The following is an 8932-nucleotide window of genomic DNA, read 5'->3' on the forward strand; positions in this document are numbered from 1 at the left end:
TATCAAAGAATCCTTCAACGCATGTCCATTCCAGTGCTTTCACCTGTGTCCGCTTCAGTGACATGTTCCTCAAGTGTCTGCTTTAGCAAAACATCCTTTCACTTGTGTTTGCTTCAGGAAAACCCGTTTGCCCCAGCAAAACACCATCTAACACAACTGACTTTCCAAAGAACCCTTAAGTTTCCACTTCACTTTCAGGTATATATCACCTCTTCTTGTAGAAGAGAAAAACATCACTGCCATTAGTAACCTTAGAGTTCTTACAGTTTCTCTTATCATTTCACTATTGTCTGCCCACATTTGTGTAATCATCTCTTTAGCTGATACAATTACTCCCAGTGCCATTTCTTTCCTATTGTAATCATGGATGATACATCAAATTTTTATAAAAAGACAAAGGAAGCAATTTTTAATGCCTTGCTTGAAAGTCCCCCCTCTTAAAATCAGACTCACAAGAAAAGCACACTTTGAAAATTATGATTTATAAACTACATGTGAACTGTCTTTAAAGAATGATCCTATATCTTTCTTACTCCAATATATTAACCAAAATGTTCAAAGATATTTATTTAACCAGAATTTTTCACAAAGAGAAAGTAGACCATTAACTCCCCACAATGTCTTAAAGTTATTACACATGACTAACATTATATGTTAACTATATGATTATGTTTCTATGCATGTTATTACACAATGAAATTGGTTAGCACCATACCTTATATTTGTTTTCCTCACATGAAATCATATAGCAAAAATCTCTTCAACAAAGAATATATGTAAAAGCAATTGTCAACAGTTTGAGAATATTGCAAAAACACAAATGAAATTGTAGTGTGTTGGTCTGATGCTGATTGTATTATAAGTATTTTGTATGTGAGTCTGGTTTCTGGAAGCATGAGGCTGGGAGGCAGAACTGAACTTACCTTCAACACAAAATCTCTAATAGTAAGGACCCACAACATAAAGATAGCCTAAGTTCACTTATTTTCCTATTTGATGTGTGTTATCAAGATATTCTGCCACCACACAAAAAATGAAGACTTCACTCTAAGGTGAATATAAAACCTTAGGAAAACAGCTGTATACCCATCAAGGTTATTTTCCACAAGTAGCCAACATGAAACCGAATTTACAACAGAGACAGGAAGAAGAGTAGGTGGAGTTAGAATAGAAGGAAATGAGGAGGCTCAACAAGAATTAATTACTGGTAATTACATATGCTACAGCCTCTCTTCTTTCTCCACCCTCTAGCTAATCAACAGTGGGAACAGATGTGGTCTGTGGTATTGAGGAGGGGGAAATGTTTAACAGCTGTTTGAAGAACATGCCATTAAAAGGCAGCCTTGTCCACAGAAACCCAAGTGTTTTCTGTTTGAAAGAAAAAGAGGTAATGAATAACCACAAGTTTACTTTGAACTTCAGTTCTTTGACAGCAATGGAAAAGTGTTTCTCCTGATTTCTGGTATATTATGGCAACAGCTATATTCTGTTACAATAATGTCTCAATACTTCTATCTCATACACATAGTACTCCTGAAACCAGTGCAAATAACCAAACTACTCATTATTAAGTGGAACATATGATAAATTTTACCAAAAATAATGATCGTCAAAAGAAAAACCTAACTCCCACTATCAAGGATACTAAGTTAGGTCAAACCGATCCTAAATTTGCTAAATCAGCTTTTAACTTCTTTCTGAGTAAAAACTATGTTGTACAGAACTCAGAACACATGAATTTATGTCATAACTTTTTTGAAGGTTGCAGCATACTGTCAATACACATGGTCTTTTCTAAAGCTGAAAGTGCAAATCAAAGCCTATGGTTAAATCAAAAGATAGGAAACTACAATAGAAGATTTCACAAGAAATGTAGTTTACTCACAGAACAAAACTTATAGCCTCTTTCTGGTAAGGTGCTCCTTTTGCTTTCTCCAAACTGAGGACTACTGCTCTGGCACAGTTCAGAAATCAGTGACATTCCCATCTCATCTGAGATACCCTCAAAGGCCGTATCACCAACTAATAGAAAACTGGGTCTTTTGTTTTAAAAAAAAAAAAAAAAAATCTATGGAGCTGGTGAGATAGCTCAGTGGTTAAGAGCACTGACTTGCTCTTCTGAAGGTCCTGAGTTCAAATCCCAGCAACCACATGGTGGCTCACAACCATCCATAATGAAAACTGATGCCCTCTTCTGGTGCGTCTGAAGACAGCTACAGTGTACTTACATATAACAATATTTTTTTTTAATTATGAAAAGAGTATCTTTTCGTGGAAATAAGAGATAGACGATAAAAATCAATCTGGTTTTAGAAATTAGCAGTTGATCTGTAACTCTTATGCTGGAGTACCACAAAAAATGTGCCTTCATAACCACTAAGATGCCAAAAAGTGACAAATAAGTTCATGTTTACAAATCCAAAGTAATGGTCAATAAATGACTGACTATGCCACCAACTGAGAACAAGCTTCCAAATTCTTCAGCGATTGAACATCAAGTTCTTCTCAAGTTAAAAGGTATTTCTATTGATGTGGGGACAAAGTGTATGTGTACATAAAATGTGTGCAAACATGCATATTCATATACATTTGTAGGATACAATGCTAATTTCCCATATCTACTCTTAAGCTAAACTTGCACTCTCTAAAATGCACTATGTATTTTGATGGGTAACTTCAAATTTTCAGTAAGTTTTGAAATATGAAAAGTCTACCAGCTATGATTAAATCCCATGAGACAGATGATGGCAGAGTTGAGAATAAGCTAATGTCAGAATATGCATCAAGTGTTTTAGCATTTAAGTCTGGACTGCAAAGTATGTTCCAGGCCAGCCAGAGCTATCTACATACAGTAGGACCTCATCTGAAAAATTTGTTTAAAATGAAGGCACACATTGAGGAGATTCAAGTGTCAGGAGCAAAGATCATGAAAGTACAATGTGAATATGGAGATCTAAGCAAATGAACAGCAACCGTTTCTGAGTTCAAATAAGAGGAAACTAATGAAAATTAGAAAGACAACCAATCATGGTAGAGGAGTGGAAATGCCTCAAAACAAGCTTATGATTTGCAACAAAGTAATTTTTTTAATTAAGCAAGGGACAGTTATATTAAAAAAAAGTATACTATCATTTATTGCCAAATGAAAGTATAAATTAAAGGGTCATTTGTACAGCATTTAGAAATTATTTAAGTAATGTAAACACTGTTTATTCCTACAGGTTTCCATAGATACATTCCCAACTTTTGTTCCTCTGCAGCTATAGTTCCCATGAGGTCTAAAATTCTTGAGCTTCAATTCTACACACATGACAGTTTTCATGGACCTAATGATAAAAAGACTGTACCCTTTCTTTGCAATTCACCAGGATAAAGCTATTCTTTTTTGGTGTGCTCTGCAAACCCACCTTTTGATCCCTAGAAATAATGTTAATTACCTGCAAAAGAGCATGTAAGAAGTTTAAATTAATCCTTCATCCTGAATTATTTTGCTTTTCTGCATCAGCAAAGATACATTGCCATGCAAAATAATGAGGTAGTTTTTACCCCCCTGATAGAGAGTATATTTGGGATAAATGGGAGTTTCTGGCAAAAAATAAAGGCTTCATTACTTCAGATTTAAATGTAAATTAGGCACTCAGCAGCTTGCAAGTTAGGACAATTTTCCTTACACAAGATAAGATGAATTATATTTTATTCCTTAGTTTTTAACAAGAGTCACTTCCCTAGACATACCTAACCCTTAAACAAAGGCGTTCTTTGTCAAAGCTAGGGAAATGTTTTTATTACTGATGTTCTTTAAATATGAATAAAAATCTCTTTTCTATACTTATGCTCATAACAAGCTGTTACATTGGCAAAGAATATCTAAAATGAATATAGAAATAAAAAGAGGAATATTTGCTTTCTATGTGAACACTACACATATCACCAACTAATAGAAAGCTAGGTCTTTTTTTTTTAATCTATGAATAGAGTACCTTTCCATTTATCTGTGCCTTTCCTGATTTCCTTAATCAATGACCACAGTTTTTAGTGTTCAGATCATCTGCTATTCTTGGTTAAATTTGCACTTCAGCATTTTTTGTCATGTTGAGAATGAACGTCAGAGCCTTCCACAGCCTGGATAAGTACTCTACCACCATACTATATCCTGAATGTCTATTTTACTTTTGATGTTGTTGTATATGAACATCCTTTTCATTTACATTTCACTTACATTATATTTCATTGAGATCTTTTCCAGATAGTGTTATTAGTGCATAGTAACATAACTAATTTTTGCATATTGATTTTTGTGTCCTGTAACTTTACTGAATCCATTCATTAGTTCAAAGCATTATAGTGAAGTCTTGGAAATAGAGATCACAATCTCTTAGAAAACAATTTAGCTTCTTCCTTTCTCATCTGGATGACTTTTGTTTCTTTCTCTTGTCTAACTGTACTGACTAGGTCTTATGCTGAATAGAAGCCATAAGGGTAGGAATCCTCGTCTTCCAGCACTTAGGAGAACTTGCTGAGTATTATGTTAGCTGTGGATTTGGCAAACAGTCTGTACTGTGTTGGGGTACATTCATTCTGTCTTTAGGTTGTTGACCATTTTTATCATGGAAAGTATTTGAATTCTGCAAATGTTTTAACAGCATATCTGAGATTATCACATGATTTTAATTCTTTAGTCTATTAATATGCATCACATTTGTTATCTGTAGCTGTTAGTACATTTGTGCATTTCAGGAATAAATTCCACTTGACCATGATATATAACCCTAATCTTTAGCTTCTGAGGGTTTTTTGTTTGTTTGTTTGTTTTATTTTTTGTTTTTGTTTTTTGGTTGGAGAGTTTTGTTTTTTATTTTTTGAGAATTTTTGCATGCATGTTTATTGGGGATAGCTGCAACTATGCTTTCTGATATCATCCCTATCTGACTTTGTATGAGAATTAGACTAGTGTTATAAAATCAGTTATCTGTAAAGTGAGACTATAATGGGATTGGTGAGATGGGTCAGTTATTGGATCCCCAGCACCAAAGTAAAAGCAAAGAGTGGCAATGTGTATCTTTAACCCCCACACTGGGGAGACAGAGACAAGTGGGTCCCTGAAGTTTACTGGCCGCCTGGCCAACCGTGCTAAATTTGGTGAACTCCAGGATCAGTAAGATCTTATACCTCATTTTGCAAATAATAAAGTGCAGAAAAATGTAGGAAGATACCTGAAATCAACCTCTGGCCTCCATACACATGTACAGGCATATACACAAATACAAACAGGAACAAATACATATTCCATGCATATATACAGTAAATAAATTAATGAAAACACTCCTTATATATCCATATTATTGAAAGCAATCTGCAAAGTCAGTGAAATGCCTATGAAAATTACATTAGCTTCATCCAGTACAATGATCCCTCAGAGGGGGATATATGGTCAACAAACTTCTGGCAAGGATACTGAGAACAGAAAATGGGGAAAATGTCTTCTTAAGATATGTTAATGGAGAAACTAGATATTCGCATGTAAAGGATAAAATTGGAGCCTTTCCTCATATCAAATCAAAAAATCAGATCAAAATGGATAAAGTCTTAAATTAACGTTTAAAGCCACAAACTTCTAGAAAACAACAGGGGAGGGAGGGATCTTCTTTACCACAAGTTTTAGAAAATTTTGGATATAACATCAAGAGTTCACACATAAAACTAAATAAAGGAAACTATGAAAAGCAAATGCAACCTACAAAAAAAGAAGATATTTACAGACTATATGTCTCATATGCGATACATATAATTGTAGAACGAATGATGTATTTAAGTAATATCATACAGACTGAACAGGTTGTATTTAGGTATATACACACACAAATATATCCATGTCAATCAATGAAAAAGAAGCCATGAATTAAGAGAGCATTAAGGGGAATATGGGAGGGTTTAGAGGCAGGAAATGGAAGGAAGAAATGTTGTAATTATATCAGATCTAGAAGACAAAAGAAAAACTCTAACAATCAAATTAAAAACTTAGCAAAGCAATTGACTTTTTCAAAGACACTGAAATGTTCAATGGGTATATTACAAGACACAATCATCACCAATCATCAGAGCAATGCAAGCCAAACCAGTGAAATATATATCTTCATACCTGTTAAAATGGTTATTATCAAAAAAAGATGTAGTAAGTGTTAATAAGTGTTCAAGGATAGAAAAGGGAACCCTTCTACAGTATTAGAGAATATAAATTTTTAGAGCCATATGGAAGACAGTTTGAAGTCCCCTAACAAAACAGAACCATCATGTAATCTCTGGGAATATATTCAGAGGTAATGAAATAACCATTTCCAAGAAATAATTGTACTCACAGATTGAACACAGCATTACTCACACTCAAAATATGGAGATAATTTAAGTAACCAATGACCAAAATCACAATGAGACATCATCTCACCCAAGTTAAAAAGGTCACCACACTTCAGTTCATGAGCTCAATACCAACCTACGTATAACAGAAAGTCAAGTACCTTATTTTTTTTTAAATGGCATTATCAAAAAGACAACATGCTGGAGATGATGTTGACAAAAAACCTTTTATATCCACTTAGTGAGAACATAAATTAATACAATCACTAAGAAAAATAATATGGACTTTTCTTTAAAAATCAAAAACAGAACTACTATATGATTTAAGAATCCTACTATTGGGATTATATCCAAAGGATACAAAATCAGTACATCAAAGAGACACCTGCATGTCTATGCTTATGTTGTGCAACATATGGTTAAGTGAAGAAGGCAAGAGGATAAAACTGTTCTCATTGATGTAAGATTTTTAAAAGGAGGCTGCAAAGAAGTATATAAAACATAGATCAAAACACATACACTTCTATCAGGGAATAATTCTAAAGTTCTAAAACATAGCCTCCTATAATTAGTCTACAACAATTTATTTTACACTTTAAAAAAAATGGAGAAGAGTTTGTAGGTTCTTAACATATCAATGTTAAAGTTTGAGAAGACAGAAATGCTACTATCCTGATTTGATCACAACACATTTGTATATAAACATCCAGTTATAATTCTATGCCTAATAAATAAGTACAAATATAAAAAACAAAACTTTTCAAAGATGAAAACTTATAGGTATATGAAGGAGAGCATAAACAGTGATCAATGTGTGTTAAGTTTGGTTACTGTATTCACTATATAATGTATACATGTCACATCGCACTGCATACCTTGAATACGTATAATCTTCAGTTGTAAATTATTTCCTTTGTCCTTTAAGGTTTTAATGTCTGAATTTAGTTTAGGAAGTGAGTCATATATATAGAACCACACTAATATAACTACCATATTAATGACATTTTGCTCTTTTCAATAAAAAGTGATTTCTTTTAAATCCATATGACCCAGTACATCTAGCTATCTCTGGTCTGCAAAAGCATTTTAATAAAACTTGTCCCATATTTGACTATGGCATATGGTTGGTTAGCTACAGTAAATATGTTTCCAGTACATTCGCCTATTCACATCCTTCCCATACAAGTAAGAAGCAATGATATTCCTCTGAATGGTTTGCTCTAATCTGACTTTATTACAGGACAATGAATCTTTCAACTTGAATGTGCACCCATGGTAAAAATATACTCTTTGGCTGTTGATCTGGATTTTCTCTTTTATTCTGACAGTGTGAATACAAGGGGTAAGGGGGAGTACAAATGATATGCTTGACATCTTACTTATAACACTTAAGATTCTAACACACAGTATCAAGCTTTTAATACCAGCTTTACACTTGAGATATTCTACAGCTGTGAAAGTCTTTTCAAACTAAACTCCTTGAATAGTATTTCATTTGATGAGAGCAAAACGGACCTAAATTTCTGCATCATGGAATCTTAGCTTTGTGATTCAGTTTAGGAGTACTGCTCTTCAAGCCTACCAAGGGCAACATAGGAACACTCCATCTCAACAAGAATTACTGTAACTTAGTCACTTCTTCTTCTGATGGCTGTGCTGTTTTTATTTAGTGCAGAACAAGTGTGCTTATACCTATCTTTATGTCGTACTTCAGCAAATATCCCTAGAAGGAAAGAGAAATGAACATTTTATTGTTACATTAATTTCTACTGCTACTTATATGTACAACCAAGCTTATCTCACATTTTAATTATCTAGGAAGAGATAAGTGAATATGTTTAGAAATACTAACCCAAAGGAAGAAACCATAAATAGTAAAATTATGAGTTTAGAAATATGAGCTCTCGATAACTCCCTAAACTAAGTAGAAGTTCTAGAGTCTAGAACAATGTGACTCAATATATGGGTAATGAACACTTGAAACACAGCTAGGAAGACTACTAAGAAAGCATTTTTTTATTTGATTTTTTATAATTTCTTTAAACAGCCCAATGTGACCAATGGCTACTATGTCTAGTAATTACTTGAAATGTGGTTAGCATGACAGATAAGCTGACATTTTGACTTAATTCAGTTAATTAAAATTTAAATAATAACCTAAAACTACCACACTGGTCTGCATAGATCTAGAACACTGATAGCAAGAGGTAATGTATGCAAGAAAAGTGTTGTTAATTAGAATATATTTTAAGGCTAAATAACATTGACATTGAAAAAAAAAACGTTGAACCTGAAACAGTACACTTATTAGCCTTAAAAAAGTCAATAAACTCTTTAAAGAGCAGTCCCCATCCAAAGAGTCAGAAGGTAGTTTTTACTTTTCAGCCGAAAGCAGTGGTTCTCAACCTTCCTAACACAGCGACCCTTTCATACAGTTAGTTCCTCGTGTTGTGTGGTGACCTACATCCATAAATAATTTTTCTTGCGACTTTATAACTGTAATTTTGCTACTGTTATGAATCAATGTAAATCTCTGTGTTTTCAGTTGGTCTTTTGGTGATTGTGACCACATGCTAAG

General features: G+C 33.6%; 1 protein-coding gene across 1 annotated transcript in view; it reads right to left on the bottom strand.

Annotated features, from left to right (window-relative positions):
- Pola1 (DNA polymerase alpha 1, catalytic subunit) overlaps positions 1-8932 on the bottom strand; it is a 312053-nt gene that overhangs the window by 200868 nt on the left and 102253 nt on the right. The window lies entirely within an intron of this gene.

Source organism: Mastomys coucha, chromosome X (genome assembly GCF_008632895.1).
Source record: "Mastomys coucha isolate ucsf_1 chromosome X, UCSF_Mcou_1, whole genome shotgun sequence".
In the NCBI taxonomy this organism is placed as follows: Eukaryota; Metazoa; Chordata; class Mammalia; order Rodentia; family Muridae; genus Mastomys; species Mastomys coucha.